The sequence below is a fragment of the Dermacentor variabilis genome, chromosome 10 (genome assembly GCF_050947875.1).
Source record: "Dermacentor variabilis isolate Ectoservices chromosome 10, ASM5094787v1, whole genome shotgun sequence".
Classification (NCBI taxonomy): Eukaryota; Metazoa; Arthropoda; class Arachnida; order Ixodida; family Ixodidae; genus Dermacentor; species Dermacentor variabilis.
The window spans coordinates 113,848,773-113,865,622 of NC_134577.1; the positions used below are offsets into that span (position 1 = coordinate 113,848,773).

A 16,850-nucleotide genomic window follows, 5' to 3' on the forward strand; every position below is an offset into this window, starting at 1 on the left:
ACAGCATACATCACGTACGCGGCAGTCTTTCCGTGAACAATACACGCACGCGTCGTGTACGTTGATCACTCCGTTTGTGGTTGTTCGCTGCATGCGTGCGTGCTTGTGCTCACAAAAACTAGAGGGCGAGCGCCACATTTTGCGCGCGTTGCAGCCCACAAGGTGCCACTTTATTGATGCGTTGTCATTGAGCTGTATGCGGGTGTGATAAGTAAGCGGTTAGAAGCTTGTGCGACTAAATTTTGCATCAGTACGTATACCGCTTACCACCGTCATCATTCCGCGTACAATATCGTGTAGTGGCCTGACTATTGTTTGTGTTACACTTCGGCGTTGGCTCTACCAGCAGGCTCCAGTTGAACGTAAGTTACAGTAAATGCAACCACTCACACGTTGTGCAAATAAAAAAAAAACAAGACGTCACAGAGGCACGCAATAAAAAAGCAAAAATAACCGTGCCATCAGCACTCGGTGTTCCCAGGTGGTCTCCCTCCCAAGTACTGACCGAGCCCAATGCTGCTTAACTTCGGGGATCGGACGAGAACCAGCGTATTCAGCATGGTATGGCCGATGGCGAGAATGTGCTGTTTACGACTGCACCTGTATCGTGCTGCTATTTTGTACAGTCGCCGAATGTATTGCTACAGCATACAGCACGTACGCGGCAGTCTTTCCGTGAAGAATACACGCACGCGTCGTGTACGTTGATCACTCCGTTTGTGGTTGTTCGCTGCATGCGTGCGTGCTAGTGCTCACAAAAACAAGAGGGCGAGCGCCACATTTTGCGCGCGTTGCAGCCCACAAGGTGCCACTTTATTGATGCGTTGTGATTGAGCTGTATGCGGGTGTGATAAGTAAGCGGTTAGAAGCTTGTGCGACTAAATTTTGCATCATTATGTATACCGCTTACCACCGTCAGCATTCCGCGTACAATATTGCGTAGTGGCCTGAATATTGTTGGTGTTACACTTCGGCGTTGGCTCTACCAGCATTGTCCAGTTGAACGTAAGTTACAGGAAATGCAACCACCCACACGTTGTGCAAATGAAAAAAAAAGAAACAAGACGTCACAGAAGCACGCAATAAAAAAGCAAAAAGAACGGTGCCATCAGCACTCGGTGTTCCCAGGTGGTCTCCCTCCCAAGTACTGACCGAGCCCAATGCTGCTTATCTTCGGGGATCGGACGAGAACCGGCGTATTCAGCATGGTATGGCCGATGGCGAGAATGTGCTGTTTACGACTGCACCTGTATCGTGCTGCTATGTTGTGCAGTCGCCGAATGTATTGCTACAGCATACAGCACGTACGCGGCAGTCTTTCCGTGAAGAATACACGCACGCGTCGTGTACGTTGATCACTCCGTTTGTGGTTGTTCGCTGCATGCGTGCGTGCTAGTGCTCACAAAAACAAGAGGGCGAGCGCCACATTTTGCGCGCGTTGCAGCCCACAAGGTGCCACTTTATGGATGCGTTGTCATTGAGCTGTATGCGGGTGTGACAAGTAAGCGCTTAGAAGCTTGTGCGACTAAATTTTGCATCATTACGTATACCGCTTACCACCGTCATCATTCCGCGTACAATATCGTGTAGTGGCCTGAATATTGTTGGTGTTACACTTCGGCGTTGGCTCTACCAGCAGGCTCCAGTTGAACGTAAGTTACAGTAAATGCAACGACCCACACGTTGTGCAAATGAAAGAAAAAAAACAAGACGTCACAGAAGCACGCAATACAAAAGGAAAAAGAACGGTGCCATCAGCACTCGGTGTTCCCAGGTGGTCTCCCTCCCAAGTACTGACCTAGCCCAATGCTGCTTAGCTTCGGGGATCGGACGAGAACCGGCGTATTCAGCATGGTATGGCCGATGGCGAGAATGTGCTGTTTACGGGTGCACCTGTATGGTGCTGCTATGTTGTACAGTCGCCGAGTGTATTGCTACAGCATACAGCACGTACGCTGCAGTCTTTCCGTGAACAATATACGCACGCGTCGTGTACGTTGATCGCTCAGTTTGTGGTTGTTCGCTGCATGCGTGCGTGCTAGTGCTCACAAAAACAAGAGGGCGAGCGCCACATTTTGCGCGCGTTGCAGCCCACAAGGTGCCACTTTATTGATGCGTTGTGATTGAGCTGTATGCGGGTGTGATAAGTAAGCGGTTAGAAGCTTGTGCGACTAAATTTTGCATCATTATGTATACCGCTTACCACCGTCAGCATTCCGCGTACAATATTGCGTAGTGGCCTGAATATTGTTGGTGTTACACTTCGGCGTTGGCTCTACCAGCAGGCTCCAGTTGAACGTAAGTTACAGTAAATGCAACCACCCACATAGTTGTGTAAATGAAAAAAAAACAAGACATCACAGAAGCACGCAATAAAAAAGCAAAAAGAACGGTGCCATCAGCACTCGATGTTCCCAGGTGGTCTCCCTCCCAAGTACTGACCGAGCCCAATGCTGCTTAGCTTCGGGGAGCGGACGAGAACCGGCGTATTCAGCATGGTATGGCCGATGGCGAGAATGTGCTGTTTACGACTGCACCTGTATCGTGCTGCTATGTTGTGCAGTCGCCGAGTGTATTGCTACAGCATACAGCACGTACGCGGCAGTCTTTCCGTGAACAATACACGCACGCGTCGTGTACGTTGATCACTCCGTTTGTGGTTGTTCGCTGCATGCGTGCGTGCTAGTGCTCACAAAAACAAGAGGGCGAGCGCCACATTTTGCGCGCGTTGCAGCAAACAAGGGTGCCACTTTATTGAAGCGTTGTCATTGAGCTGTATGCGGGTGTGATAAGTAAGCGGTTGGAAGCTTGTGCGACTAAATTTTGCATCATTACGTATACCGCTTACCACCGTCATCATTCCGCGTACAATATCGTGTAGTGACCTGAATATTGTTGGTGTTACACTTCGGCGTTGGCTCCATCAGCAGGCTCCACTTGATCGTAAGTTACAGTAAATGCAACCACCCACACGTTGTGCAAATGAAAAAAAAAACAAGACGTCACAGAAGCACGCAATAAAAAAGCAAAAAGAACGGTGCCATCAGCACTCGGTGTTCCCAGGTGGTCTCCCTCCCAAGTACTGACCGAGCCCAATGCTGCTTAGCTTCGGGGATCGGACGAGAACCGGCGTATTCAGCATGGTATGGCCGATGGCGAGAATGTGCAGTTTACGACTGCACCTGTATCGTGCTGCTATGTTGTGCAGTCGCCGAAAGTATTGCTACAGCATACAGTACGTACGCGGCAGTCTTTCCGTGAACAATACAGGCACGCGTCGTGTACGTTGATCACTCCGTTTGTGGTTGTTCGCTGCATGCGTGCGTGCTAGTGCTCACAAAAACAAGAGGGCGAGCGCCACATTTTGCGCGCGTTGCAGCCCACAAGGTGCCACTTTATTGATGCGTTGTCATTGAGCTGTATGCGGGTGTGATAAGTAAGCGGTTAGAAGCTTGTGCGACTAAATTTTGCATCATTACGTATACCGCTTACCACCGTCATCATTCCGCGTACAATATCGTGTAGTGACCTGAATATTGTTGGTGTTACACTTCGGCGTTGGCTCTACCAGCAGGCTCCAGTTGAACGTAAGTTACAGTAAATGCAACCACCCACACAGTTGTGTAAATGAAAAAAAAACATGACGTCACAGAAGCACACAATAAAAAAGCAAAAAGAACGGTGCCAACAGCACTCGATGTTCCCAGGTGGTCTCCCTCCCAAGTACTGACCGAGCCCAATGCTGCTTAGCTTCGGGAAGCGGACGAGAACCGGCGTATTCAGCATGGTATGGCCGATGGCGAGAATGTGCTGTTTACGACTGCACCTGTATCGTGCTGCTATGTTGTGCAGTCGCCGAATGTATTGCTACAGCATACAGCAAGTACGCGGCAGTCTTACCGTGAACAATACACGCACGCGTCGTGTACGTTGATCACTCCGTTTGTGGTTGTTCGTTGCATGCGTGCGTGCTAGTGCTCCCAAAAACAAGAGGGCGAGCGCCACATTTTGCGCGCGTTGCAGCCCACAAGGGGCCACTTTATTGATGCGTTGTCATTGAGCTGTATGCGGGTGTGATAAGTAAGCGGTTAGAACCTTGTGCGACTAAATTTTGCATCATTACGTATACCGCTTACCACCGTCATCATTCCGCGTACAATATCGTGTAGTGGCCTGAATATTGTTGGTGTTACACTTCGGCGTTGGCTCTACCAGCAGGCTCCAGTTGAACGTAAGTTACAGTAAATGCAACCACCCACACAGTTGTGTAAATGAAAAAAAAAAACAAGACGTCACAGAAGCACGCAATAAAAAAGCAAAAAGAACGGTGCCATCAGCACTCGATGTTCCCAGGTGGTCTCCCTCCCAAGTACTGACCGAGCCCAATGCTGCTTAGCTTCGGGGAGCGGACGAGAACCGGCGTATTGAGCATGGTATGGCCGATGGCGAGAATGTGCTGTTTACGACTGCACCTGTATTGTGCTGCTATGTTGTGCAGTCGCCGAAAGTATTGCTACAGCATACAGCACGTACGCGGCAGTCTTACCGTGAACAATATACGCACGCGTCGTGTACGTTGATCACTCCGTTTGTGGTTGTTCGCTGCATGCGTGCGTGCTAGTGCTCACAAAAACAAGAGGGCGAGCGCCACATTTTGCGCGCGTTGCAGCCCACAAGGTGCCACTTTATTGATGCGTTGTCATTGAGCTGTATGCGGGTGTGATAAGTAAGCGGTTAGAAGCTTGTGCGACTAAATTTTGCATCATTACGTATACCGCTTACCACTGTCATCATTCCGCGTACAATATCGTGTAGTGGCCTGAATATTGTTGGTGTTACACTTCGGCGTTGGCTCTACCAGCAGGCTCCAGTTGAACGTAAGTTACAGTAAATGCAACCACCCACACGTTGTGCAAATGAAAGAAAAAAAACAAGACGTCACAGAAGCACGCAATACAAAAGGAAAAAGAACGGTGCCATCAGCACTCAGTGTTCCCAGGTGGTCTCCCTCCCCAGTACTGACCTAGCCCAATGCTGCTTAGCTTCGGGGATCGGACGAGAACCGGCGTTTTCAGCATGGTATGGCCGATGGCGAGAATGTGCTGTTTACGAGTGCACCTGTATGGTGCTGCTATGTTGTACAGTCGCCGAGTGTATTGCTACAGCATACAGCACGTACGCTGTAGTCTTTCCGTGAACAATATACGCACGCGTCGTGTACGTTGATCGCTCAGTTTGTGGTTGTTCGCTGCATGCGTGCGTGCTAGTGCTCACAAAAACAAGAGGGCGAGCGCCACATTTTGCGCGCGTTGCAGCCCACAAGGTGCCACTTTATTGATGCGTTGTGATTGAGCTGTATGCGGGTGTGATAAGTAAGCGGTTAGAAGCTTGTGCGACTAAATTTTGCATCATTATGTATACCGCTTACCACCGTCAGCATTCCGCGTACAATATTGCGTAGTGGCCTGAATATTGTTGGTGTTACACTTCGGCGTTGGCTCTACCAGCAGGCTCCATTTGAACGTAAGTTACAGTAAATGCAACCACCCACACAGTTGTGTAAATGAAAAAAAAACAAGACGTCACAGAAGCACGCAATAAAAAAGCAAAAAGAACGGTGCCATCAGCACTCGATGTTCCCAGGTGGTCTCCCTCCCAAGTACTGACCGAGCCCAATGCTGCTTAGCTTCGGGGAGCGGACGAGAACCGGCGTATTCAGCATGGTATGGCCGATGGCGAGAATGTGCTGTTTACGACTGCACCTGTATCGTGCTGCTATGTTGCGCAGTCGCCGAGTGTATTGCTACAGCATACAGCACGTACGCGGGAGTCTTTCCGTGAACAATATACGCACGCGTCGTGAACGTTGATCACTCCGTTTGTGGTTGTTCGCTGCATGCGTGCGTGCTAGTGCTCACAAAAACAAGAGGGCGAGCGCCACATTTTGCGCGCGTTGCAGCAAACAAGGGTGGCACTTTATTGAAGCGTTGTCATTGAGCTGTATGCGGGTGTGATAAGTAAGCGGTTGGAAGCTTGTGCGACTAAATTTTGCATCATTACGTATACCGCTTACCACCGTCATCATTCCGCGTACAATATCGTGTAGTGACCTGAATATTGTTGGTGTTACACTTCGGCGTTGGCTCTATCAGCAGGCTCCAGTTGAACGTAAGTTACAGTAAATGCAACCACCCACACGTTGTGCAAATGAAAAAAAAAACAAGACGTCACAGAAGCACGCAATAAAAAGCAAAAAGAACGGCGCCATCAGCACTCGGTGTTCCCAGGTGGTCTCCCTCCCAAGTACTGACCGAGCCCAATGCTGCTTAGCTTCGGGGAGCGGACGAGAACCGGCGTATTCAGCATGGTATGGCCGATGGCGAGAATGTGCTGTTTACGACTGCACCTGTATCGTGCTGCTATGTTGTGCAGTCGCCGAATGTATTGCTACAGGATACAGCACGTACGCGGGAGTCTTTCCGTGAACAATATACGCACGCGTCGTGTACGTTGATCACTCCGTTTGTGGTTGTTCGCTGCATGCGTGCGTGCTAGTGCTCACAAAAACAAGAGGGCGAGCGCCACATTTTGCGCGCGTTGCAGCAAACAAGGGTGCCACTTTATTGAAGCGTTGTCATTGAGCTGTATGCGGGTGTGATAAGTAAGCGGTTAGAAGCTTGTGCGACTAAATTTTGCATCATTACGTATACCGCTTACCACCGTCATCATTCCGCGTACAATATCGTGTAGTGACCTGAATATTGTTGGTGTTACACTTCGGCGTTGGCTCCATCAGCAGGCTCCAGTTGATCGTAAGTTACAGTAAATGCAACCACCCACACGTTGTGCAAATGAAAAAAAAACAAGACGTCACAGAAGCACGCAATAAAAAAGCAAAAAGAACGGTGCCATCAGCACTCGATGTTCCCAGGTGGTCTCCCTCCCAAGTACTGACCGAGCCCAATGCTGCTTAGCTTCGGGAAGCGGACGAGAACCGGCGTATTCAGCATGGTATGGCCGATGGCGAGAATGTGCTGTTTACGACTGCACCTGTATCGTGCTGCTATGTTGTGCAGTCGCCGAATGTATTGCTACAGCATACAGCAAGTACGCGGCAGTCTTACCGTGAACAATACACGCACGCGTCGTGTACGTTGATCACTCCGTTTGTGGTTGTTCGCTGCATGCGTGCGTGCTAGTGCTCCCAAAAACAAGAGGGCGAGCGCCACATTTTGCGCGCGTTGCAGCCCACAAGGGGCCACTTTATTGATGCGTTGTCATTGAGCTGTATGCGGGTGTGATAAGTAAGCGGTTAGAAGCTTGTGCGACTAAATTTTGCATCATTACGTATACCGCTTACCACCGTCATCATTCCGCGTACAATATCGTGTAGTGGCCTGAATATTGTTGGTGTTACACTTCGGCGTTGGCTCTACCAGCAGGCTCCAGTTGAACGTAAGTTACAGTAAATGCAAACACCCACACAGTTGTGTAAATGAAAAAAAAAACAAGACGTCACAGAAGCACGCAATAAAAAAGCAAAAAGAACGGTGCCATCAGCACTCGATGTTCCCAGGTGGTCTCCCTCCCAAGTACTGACCGAGCCCAATGCTGCTTAGCTTCGGGGAGCGGACGAGAACCGGCGTATTCAGCATGGTATGGCCGATGGCGAGAATGTGCTGTTTACGACTGCACCTGTATTGTGCTGCTATGTTGTGCAGTCGCCGAAAGTATTGCTACAGCATACAGCACGTACGCGGCAGTCTTACCGTGAGCAATACACGCACGCGTCGTGTACGTTGATCACTCCGTTTGTGGTTGTTCGTTGCATGCGTGCGTGCTAGTGCTCCCAAAAACAAGAGGGCGAGCGCCACATTTTGCGCGCGTTGCAGCCCACAAGGGGCCACTTTATTGATGCGTTGTCATTGAGCTGTATGCGGGTGTGATAAGTAAGCGGTTAGAAGCTTGTGCGACTAAATTTTGCATCATTAGGTATACCGCTTACCACCGTCATCATTCCGCGTACAATATCGTGTAGTGGCCTGAATATTGTTGGTGTTACACTTCGGCGTTGGCTCTACCAGCAGGCTCCAGTTGAACGTAAGTTACAGTAAATGCAACCACCCACACAGTTGTGTAAATGAAAAAAAAAACAAGACGTCACAGAAGCACGCAATAAAAAAGCAAAAAGAACGGTGCCATCAGCACTCGATGTTCCCAGGTGGTCTCCCTCCCAAGTACTGACCGAGCCCAATGCTGCTTAGCTTCGGGGAGCGGACGAGAACCGGCGTATTCAGCATGGTATGGCCGATGGCGAGAATGTGCTGTTTACGACTGCACCTGTATTGTGCTGCTATGTTGTGCAGTCGCCGAAAGTATTGCTACAGCATACAGCACGTACGCGGCAGTCTTACCGTGAACAATATACGCACGCGTCGTGTACGTTGATCACTCCGTTTGTGGTTGTTCGCTGCATGCGTGCGTGCTAGTGCTCACAAAAACAAGAGGGCGAGCGCCACATTTTGCGCGCGTTGCAGCCCACAAGGTGCCACTTTATTGATGCGTTGTCATTGAGCTGTATGCGGGTGTGATAAGTAAGCGGTTAGAAGCTTGTGCGACTAAATTTTGCATCATTACGTATACCGCTTACCACTGTCATCATTCCGCGTACAATATCGTGTAGTGGCCTGAATATTGTTGGTGTTACACTTCGGCGTTGGCTCTACCAGCAGGCTCCAGTTGAACGTAAGTTACAGTAAATGCAACCACCCACACGTTGTGCAAATGAAAGAAAAAAAACAAGACGTCACAGAAGCACGCAATACAAAAGGAAAAAGAACGGTGCCATCAGCACTCAGTGTTCCCAGGTGGTCTCCCTCCCCAGTACTGACCTAGCCCAATGCTGCTTAGCTTCGGGGATCGGACGAGAACCGGCGTTTTCAGCATGGTATGGCCGATGGCGAGAATGTGCTGTGTACGAGTGCACCTGTATGGTGCTTTATGTTGTACAGTCGCCGAGTGTATTGCTACAGCATACAGCACGTACGCTGCAGTCTTTCCGTGAACAATATACGCACGCGTCGTGTACGTTGATCGCTCAGTTTGTGGTCGTTCGCTGCATGCGTGCGTGCTAGTGCTCACAAAAACAAGAGGGCGAGCGCCACATTTTGCGCGCGTTGCAGCCCACAAGGTGCCACTTTATTGATGCGTTGTGATTGAGCTGTATGCGGGTGTGATAAGTAAGCGGTTAGAAGCTTGTGCGACTAAATTTTGCATCATTATGTATACCGCTTACCACCGTCAGCATTCCGCGTACAATATTGCGTAGTGGCCTGAATATTGTTGGTGTTACACTTCGGCGTTGGCTCTACCAGCAGGCTCCATTTGAACGTAAGTTACAGTAAATGCAACCACCCACACAGTTGTGTAAATGAAAAAAAAACAAGACGTCACAGAAGCACGCAATAAAAAAGCAAAAAGAACGGTGCCATCAGCACTCGATGTTCCCAGGTGGTCTCCCTCCCAAGTACTGACCGAGCCCAATGCTGCTTAGCTTCGGGGAGCGGACGAGAACCGGCGTATTCAGCATGGTATGGCCGATGGCGAGAATGTGCTGTTTACGACTGCACCTGTATCGTGCTGCTATGTTGCGCAGTCGCCGAGTGTATTGCTACAGCATACAGCACGTACGCGGGAGTCTTTCCGTGAACAATATACGCACGCGTCGTGAACGTTGATCACTCCGTTTGTGGTTGTTCGCTGCATGCGTGCGTGCTAGTGCTCACAAAAACAAGAGGGCGAGCGCCACATTTTGCGCGCGTTGCAGCAAACAAGGGTGGCACTTTATTGAAGCGTTGTCATTGAGCTGTATGCGGGTGTGATAAGTAAGCGGTTGGAAGCTTGTGCGACTAAATTTTGCATCATTACGTATACCGCTTACCACCGTCATCATTCCGCGTACAATATCGTGTAGTGACCTGAATATTGTTGGTGTTACACTTCGGCGTTGGCTCTATCAGCAGGCTCCAGTTGAACGTAAGTTACAGTAAATGCAACCACCCACACGTTGTGCAAATGAAAAAAAAAACAAGACGTCACAGAAGCACGCAATAAAAAGCAAAAAGAACGGCGCCATCAGCACTCGGTGTTCCCAGGTGGTCTCCCTCCCAAGTACTGACCGAGCCCAATGCTGCTTAGCTTCGGGGAGCGGACGAGAACCGGCGTATTCAGCATGGTATGGCCGATGGCGAGAATGTGCTGTTTACGACTGCACCTGTATCGTGCTGCTATGTTGTGCAGTCGCCGAATGTATTGCTACAGCATACAGCACGTACGCGGGAGTCTTTCCGTGAACAATATACGCACGCGTCGTGTACGTTGATCACTCCGTTTGTGGTTGTTCGCTGCATGCGTGCGTGCTAGTGCTCACAAAAACAAGAGGGCGAGCGCCACATTTTGCGCGCGTTGCAGCAAACAAGGGTGCCACTTTATTGAAGCGTTGTCATTGAGCTGTATGCGGGTGTGATAAGTAAGCGGTTAGAAGCTTGTGCGACTAAATTTTGCATCATTACGTATACCGCTTACCACCGTCATCATTCCGCGTACAATATCGTGTAGTGACCTGAATATTGTTGGTGTTACACTTCGGCGTTGGCTCCATCAGCAGGCTCCAGTTGATCGTAAGTTACAGTAAATGCAACCACCCACACGTTGTGCAAATGAAAAAAAAACAAGACGTCACACAAGCACGCAATAAAAAAGCAAAAAGAACGGTGCCATCAGCACTCGATGTTCCCAGGTGGTCTCCCTCCCAAGTACTGACCGAGCCCAATGCTGCTTAGCTTCGGGAAGCGGACGAGAACCGGCGTATTCAGCATGGTATGGCCGATGGCGAGAATGTGCTGTTTACGACTGCACCTGTATCGTGCTGCTATGTTGTGCAGTCGCCGAATGTATTGCTACAGCATACAGCAAGTACGCGGCAGTCTTACCGTGAACAATACACGCACGCGTCGTGTACGTTGATCACTCCGTTTGTGGTTGTTCGCTGCATGCGTGCGTGCTAGTGCTCCCAAAAACAAGAGGGCGAGCGCCACATTTTGCGCGCGTTGCAGCCCACAAGGGGCCACTTTATTGATGCGTTGTCATTGAGCTGTATGCGGGTGTGATAAGTAAGCGGTTAGAAGCTTGTGCGACTAAATTTTGCATCATTACGTATACCGCTTACCACCGTCATCATTCCGCGTACAATATCGTGTAGTGGCCTGAATATTGTTGGTGTTACACTTCGGCGTTGGCTCTACCAGCAGGCTCCAGTTGAACGTAAGTTACAGTAAATGCAAACACCCACACAGTTGTGTAAATGAAAAAAAAACAAGACGTCACAGAAGCACGCAATAAAAAAGCAAAAAGAACGGTGCCATCAGCACTCGATGTTCCCAGGTGGTCTGCCTCCCAAGTACTGACCGAGCCCAATGCTGCTTAGCTTCGGGGAGCGGACGAGAACCGGCGTATTCAGCATGGTATGGCCGATGGCGAGAATGTGCTGTTTACGACTGCACCTGTATTGTGCTGCTATGTTGTGCAGTCGCCGAAAGTATTGCTACAGCATACAGCACGTACGCGGCAGTCTTACCGTGAACAATATACGCACGCGTCGTGTACGTTGATCACTCCGTTTGTCGTTGTTCGCTGCATGCGTGCGTGCTAGTGCTCACAAAAACAAGAGGGCGAGCGCCACATTTTGCGCGCGTTGCAGCCCACAAGGTGCCACTTTATTGATGCGTTGTCATTGAGCTGTATGCGGGTGTGATAAGTAAGCGGTTAGAAGCTTGTGCGACTAAATTTTGCATCATTACGTATACCGCTTACCACTGTCATCATTCCGCGTACAATATCGTGTAGTGGCCTGAATATTGTTGGTGTTACACTTCGGCGTTGGCTCTACCAGCAGGCTCCAGTTGAACGTAAGTTACAGTAAATGCAACCACCCACACGTTGTGCAAATGAAAGAAAAAAAACAAGACGTCACAGAAGCACGCAATACAAAAGGAAAAAGAACGGTGCCATCAGCACTCAGTGTTCCCAGGTGGTCTCCCTCCCCAGTACTGACCTAGCCCAATGCTGCTTAGCTTCGGGGATCGGACGAGAACCGGCGTTTTCAGCATGGTATGGCCGATGGCGAGAATGTGCTGTTTACGAGTGCACCTGTATGGTGCTGCTATGTTGTACAGTCGCCGAGTGTATTGCTACAGCATACAGCACGTACGCTGCAGTCTTTCCGTGAACAATATACGCACGCGTCGTGTACGTTGATCGCTCAGTTTGTGGTTGTTCGCTGCATGCGTGCGTGCTAGTGCTCACAAAAACAAGAGGGCGAGCGCCACATTTTGCGCGCGTTGCAGCCCACAAGGTGCCACTTTATTGATGCGTTGTGATTGAGCTGTATGCGGGTGTGATAAGTAAGCGGTTAGAAGCTTGTGCGACTAAATTTTGCATCATTATGTATACCGCTTACCACCGTCAGCATTCCGCGTACAATATTGCGTAGTGGCCTGAATATTGTTGGTGTTACACTTCGGCGTTGGCTCTACCAGCAGGCTCCAGTTGAACGTAAGTTACAGTAAATGCAACCACCCACACAGTTGTGTAAATGAAAAAAAAAACAAGACGTCACAGAAGCACGCAATAAAAAAGCAAAAAGAACGGTGCCATCAGCACTCGATGTTCCCAGGTGGTCTCCCTCCCAAGTACTGACCGAGCCCAATGCTGCTTAGCTTCGGGGAGCGGACGAGAACCGGCGTATTCAGCATGGTATGGCCGATGGCGAGAATGTGCTGTTTACGACTGCACCTGTATCGTGCTGCTATGTTGTGCAGTCGCCGAGTGTATTGCTACAGCATACAGCACGTACGCGGGAGTCTTTCCGTGAACAATATACGCACGCGTCGTGAACGTTGATCACTCCGTTTGTGGTTGTTCGCTGCATGCGTGCGTGCTAGTGCTCACAAAAACAAGAGGGCGAGCGCCACATTTTGCGCGCGTTGCAGCAAACAAGGGTGCCACTTTATTGAAGCGTTGTCATTGAGCTGTATGCGGGTGTGATAAGTAAGCGGTTGGAAGCTTGTGCGACTAAATTTTGCATCATTACGTATACCGCTTACCACCGTCATCATTCCGCGTACAATATCGTGTAGTGACCTGAATATTGTTGGTGTTACACTTCGGCGTTGGCTCTATCAGCAGGCTCCAGTTGAACGTAAGTTACAGTAAATGCAACCACCCACACGTTGTGCAAATGAAAAAAAAAACAAGACGTCACAGAAGCACGCAATAAAAAGCAAAAAGAACGGCGCCATCAGCACTCGGTGTTCCCAGGTGGTCTCCCTCCCAAGTACTGACCGAGCCCAATGCTGCTTAGCTTCGGGGAGCGGACGAGAACCGGCGTATTCAGCATGGTATGGCCGATGGCGAGAATGTGCTGTTTACGACTGCACCTGTATCGTGCTGCTATGTTGTGCAGTCGCCGAATGTATTGCTACAGCATACAGCACGTACGCGGGAGTCTTTCCGTGAACAATACACGCACGCGTCGTGTACGTTGATCACTCCGTTTGTGGTTGTTCGCTGCATGCGTGCGTGCTAGTGCTCCCAAAAACAAGAGGGCGAGCGCCACATTTTGCGCGCGTTGCAGCCCACAAGGGGCCACTTTATTGATGCGTTGTCATTGAGCTGTATGCGGGTGTGATAAGTAAGCGGTTAGAAGCTTGTGCGACTAAATTTTGCATCATTACGTATACCGCTTACCACCGTCATCATTCCGCGTACAATATCGTGTAGTGGCCTGAATATTGTTGGTGTTACACTTCGGCGTTGGCTCTACCAGCAGGCTCCAGTTGAACGTAAGTTACAGTAAATGCAAACACCCACACAGTTGTGTAAATGAAAAAAAAACAAGACGTCACAGAAGCACGCAATAAAAAAGCAAAAAGAACGGTGCCATCAGCACTCGATGTTCCCAGGTGGTCTCCCTCCCAAGTACTGACCGAGCCCAATGCTGCTTAGCTTCGGGGAGCGGACGAGAACCGGCGTATTCAGCATGGTATGGCCGATGGCGAGAATGTGCTGTTTACGACTGCACCTGTATTGTGCTGCTATGTTGTGCAGTCGCCGAAAGTATTGCTACAGCATACAGCACGTACGCGGCAGTCTTTCCGTGAACAATACACGCACGCGTCGTGTACGTTGATCACTCCGTTTGTGGTTGTTCGCTGCATGCGTGCGTGCTAGTCCTCACAAAAACAAGAGGGCGAGCGCCACATTTTGCGCGCGTTGCAGCAAACAAGGTGCCACTTTATTGATGCGTTGTCATTGAGCTGTATGCGGGTGTGATAAGTAAGCGGTTAGAAGCTTGTGCGACTAAATTTTGCATCATTACGTGTACCGCTTACCACCGTCATCATTCCGCGTACAATATCGTGTAGTGGCCTGAATATTGTTGGTGTTACACTTCGGCGTTGGCTCTACCAGCAGGCTCCAGTTGAACGTAATTTACAGTAAATGCAACCACCCACACGTTGTGCAAATGAAAAAAAAAAAGACGTCACAGAAGCACGCAATAAAAAAGCAAAAAGAACGGTGCCATCAGCACTCGGTGTTCCCAGGTGGTCTGCCTCCCAAGTACTGACCGAGCCCAATGCTGCTTAGCTTCGGGGAGCGGACGAGAACCGGCGTATTCAGCATGGTATGGCCGATGGCGAGAATGTGCTGTTTACGACTGCACCTGTATTGTGCTGCTATGTTGTGCAGTCGCCGAAAGTATTGCTACAGCATACAGCACGTACGCGGCAGTCTTACCGTGAACAATATACGCACGCGTCGTGTACGTTGATCACTCCGTTTGTGGTTGTTCGCTGCATGCGTGCGTGCTAGTGCTCACAAAAACAAGAGGGCGAGCGCCACATTTTGCGCGCGTTGCAGCCCACAAGGTGCCACTTTATTGATGCGTTGTCATTGAGCTGTATGCGGGTGTGATAAGTAAGCGGTTAGAAGCTTGTGCGACTAAATTTTGCATCATTACGTATACCGCTTACCACTGTCATCATTCCGCGTACAATATCGTGTAGTGGCCTGAATATTGTTGGTGTTACACTTCGGCGTTGGCTCTACCAGCAGGCTCCAGTTGAACGTAAGTTACAGTAAATGCAACCACCCACACGTTGTGCAAATGAAAGAAAAAAAACAAGACGTCACAGAAGCACGCAATACAAAAGGAAAAAGAACGGTGCCATCAGCACTCAGTGTTCCCAGGTGGTCTCCCTCCCCAGTACTGACCTAGCCCAATGCTGCTTAGCTTCGGGGATCGGACGAGAACCGGCGTTTTCAGCATGGTATGGCCGATGGCGAGAATGTGCTGTTTACGAGTGCACCTGTATGGTGCTGCTATGTTGTACAGTCGCCGAGTGTATTGCTACAGCATACAGCACGTACGCTGCAGTCTTTCCGTGAACAATATACGCACGCGTCGTGTACGTTGATCGCTCAGTTTGTGGTTGTTCGCTGCATGCGTGCGTGCTAGTGCTCACAAAAACAAGAGGGCGAGCGCCACATTTTGCGCGCGTTGCAGCCCACAAGGTGCCACTTTATTGATGCGTTGTGATTGAGCTGTATGCGGGTGTGATAAGTAAGCGGTTAGAAGCTTGTGCGACTAAATTTTGCATCATTATGTATACCGCTTACCACCGTCAGCATTCCGCGTACAATATTGCGTAGTGGCCTGAATATTGTTGGTGTTACACTTCGGCGTTGGCTCTACCAGCAGGCTCCAGTTGAACGTAAGTTACAGTAAATGCAACCACCCACACAGTTGTGTAAATGAAAAAAAAACAAGACGTCACAGAAGCACGCAATAAAAAAGCAAAAAGAACGGCGCCATCAGCACTCGGTGTTCCCAGGTGGTCTCCCTCCCAAGTACTGACCGAGCCCAATGCTGCTTAGCTTCGGGAAGCGGACGAGAACCGGCGTATTCAGCATGGTATGGCCGATGGCGAGAATGTGCTGTTTACGACTGCACCTGTATCGTGCTGCTATGTTGTGCAGTCGCCGAATGTATTGCTACAGCATACAGCACGTACGCGGGAGTCTTTCCGTGAACAATATACGCACGCGTCGTGTACGTTGATCACTCCGTTTGTGGTTGTTCGCTGCATGCGTGCGTGCTAGTGCTCACAAAAACAAGAGGGCGAGCGCCACATTTTGCGCGCGTTGCAGCAAACAAGGGTGCCACTTTATTGAAGCGTTGTCATTGAGCTGTATGCCGGTGTGATAAGTAAGCGGTTAGAAGCTTGTGCGACTAAATTTTGCATCATTACGTATACCGCTTACCACCGTCATCATTCCGCGTACAATATCGTGTAGTGACCTGAATATTGTTGGTGTTACACTTCGGCGTTGGCTCCATCAGCAGGCTCCAGTTGATCGTAAGTTACAGTAAATGCAACCACCCACACGTTGTGCAAATGAAAAAAAAAACAAGACGTCACAGAAGCACGCAATAAAAAAGCAAAAAGAACGGTGCCATCAGCACTCGATGTTCCCAGGTGGTCTCCCTCCCAAGTACTGACCGAGCCCAATGCTGCTTAGCTTCGGGAAGCGGACGAGAACCGGCGTATTCAGCATGGTATGGCCGATGGCGAGAATGTGCTGTTTACGACTGCACCTGTATCGTGCTGCTATGTTGTGCAGTCGCCGAATGTATTGCTACAGCATACAGCAAGTACGCGGCAGTCTTACCGTGAACAATACACGCACGCGTCGTGTACGTTGATCACTCCGTTTGTGGTTGTTCGCTG

The 16,850-nt window shown here is 49.8% G+C and overlaps 8 non-coding genes and 18 pseudogenes across 8 annotated transcripts; all 26 read right to left on the bottom strand.

The window, feature by feature from the left end:
• Positions 1–456: 456 nt before the first annotated feature.
• On the bottom strand, positions 457–575 carry LOC142562837 (5S ribosomal RNA). The gene has a single exon (XR_012824148.1). It is a non-coding gene; the product is annotated as a 5S ribosomal RNA (ribosomal RNA).
• Positions 576–1,103: 528 nt separating this feature from the next.
• On the bottom strand, positions 1,104–1,222 carry LOC142562850 (5S ribosomal RNA). Its single transcript, XR_012824163.1, has one exon. It is a non-coding gene; the product is annotated as a 5S ribosomal RNA (ribosomal RNA).
• Positions 1,223–1,749: 527 nt separating this feature from the next.
• LOC142562311 (5S ribosomal RNA) lies at positions 1,750–1,868 on the bottom strand. The gene has a single exon (XR_012823892.1). It is a non-coding gene; the product is annotated as a 5S ribosomal RNA (ribosomal RNA).
• Positions 1,869–2,393: 525 nt separating this feature from the next.
• On the bottom strand, positions 2,394–2,512 carry LOC142561550 (5S ribosomal RNA; annotated as a pseudogene).
• Positions 2,513–3,038: 526 nt separating this feature from the next.
• Positions 3,039–3,157, bottom strand: LOC142561561 (5S ribosomal RNA). Its single transcript, XR_012823810.1, has one exon. It is a non-coding gene; the product is annotated as a 5S ribosomal RNA (ribosomal RNA).
• Positions 3,158–3,682: 525 nt separating this feature from the next.
• LOC142562226 (5S ribosomal RNA) lies at positions 3,683–3,801 on the bottom strand (annotated as a pseudogene).
• Positions 3,802–4,328: 527 nt separating this feature from the next.
• On the bottom strand, positions 4,329–4,447 carry LOC142562133 (5S ribosomal RNA; annotated as a pseudogene).
• A 527-nt stretch (positions 4,448–4,974) lies between these two features.
• Positions 4,975–5,093, bottom strand: LOC142562764 (5S ribosomal RNA). Its single transcript, XR_012824077.1, has one exon. It is a non-coding gene; the product is annotated as a 5S ribosomal RNA (ribosomal RNA).
• A 525-nt stretch (positions 5,094–5,618) lies between these two features.
• On the bottom strand, positions 5,619–5,737 carry LOC142561551 (5S ribosomal RNA; annotated as a pseudogene).
• A 525-nt stretch (positions 5,738–6,262) lies between these two features.
• On the bottom strand, positions 6,263–6,381 carry LOC142561444 (5S ribosomal RNA; annotated as a pseudogene).
• A 525-nt stretch (positions 6,382–6,906) lies between these two features.
• LOC142562075 (5S ribosomal RNA) lies at positions 6,907–7,025 on the bottom strand (annotated as a pseudogene).
• Positions 7,026–7,551: 526 nt separating this feature from the next.
• Positions 7,552–7,670, bottom strand: LOC142561552 (5S ribosomal RNA; annotated as a pseudogene).
• Positions 7,671–8,196: 526 nt separating this feature from the next.
• Positions 8,197–8,315, bottom strand: LOC142561554 (5S ribosomal RNA; annotated as a pseudogene).
• Positions 8,316–8,842: 527 nt separating this feature from the next.
• On the bottom strand, positions 8,843–8,961 carry LOC142562765 (5S ribosomal RNA). The gene has a single exon (XR_012824078.1). It is a non-coding gene; the product is annotated as a 5S ribosomal RNA (ribosomal RNA).
• Positions 8,962–9,485: 524 nt separating this feature from the next.
• On the bottom strand, positions 9,486–9,604 carry LOC142561555 (5S ribosomal RNA; annotated as a pseudogene).
• A 525-nt stretch (positions 9,605–10,129) lies between these two features.
• Positions 10,130–10,248, bottom strand: LOC142561445 (5S ribosomal RNA; annotated as a pseudogene).
• Positions 10,249–10,773: 525 nt separating this feature from the next.
• On the bottom strand, positions 10,774–10,892 carry LOC142562076 (5S ribosomal RNA; annotated as a pseudogene).
• A 525-nt stretch (positions 10,893–11,417) lies between these two features.
• On the bottom strand, positions 11,418–11,536 carry LOC142562113 (5S ribosomal RNA; annotated as a pseudogene).
• Positions 11,537–12,063: 527 nt separating this feature from the next.
• On the bottom strand, positions 12,064–12,182 carry LOC142562766 (5S ribosomal RNA). Its single transcript, XR_012824079.1, has one exon. It is a non-coding gene; the product is annotated as a 5S ribosomal RNA (ribosomal RNA).
• Positions 12,183–12,708: 526 nt separating this feature from the next.
• On the bottom strand, positions 12,709–12,827 carry LOC142561556 (5S ribosomal RNA; annotated as a pseudogene).
• A 525-nt stretch (positions 12,828–13,352) lies between these two features.
• Positions 13,353–13,471, bottom strand: LOC142561446 (5S ribosomal RNA; annotated as a pseudogene).
• Positions 13,472–13,996: 525 nt separating this feature from the next.
• On the bottom strand, positions 13,997–14,115 carry LOC142561557 (5S ribosomal RNA; annotated as a pseudogene).
• Positions 14,116–14,638: 523 nt separating this feature from the next.
• Positions 14,639–14,757, bottom strand: LOC142561872 (5S ribosomal RNA; annotated as a pseudogene).
• Positions 14,758–15,284: 527 nt separating this feature from the next.
• LOC142562767 (5S ribosomal RNA) lies at positions 15,285–15,403 on the bottom strand. Its single transcript, XR_012824080.1, has one exon. It is a non-coding gene; the product is annotated as a 5S ribosomal RNA (ribosomal RNA).
• A 525-nt stretch (positions 15,404–15,928) lies between these two features.
• On the bottom strand, positions 15,929–16,047 carry LOC142561958 (5S ribosomal RNA; annotated as a pseudogene).
• Positions 16,048–16,573: 526 nt separating this feature from the next.
• On the bottom strand, positions 16,574–16,692 carry LOC142562078 (5S ribosomal RNA; annotated as a pseudogene).
• Positions 16,693–16,850: the final 158 nt, after the last annotated feature.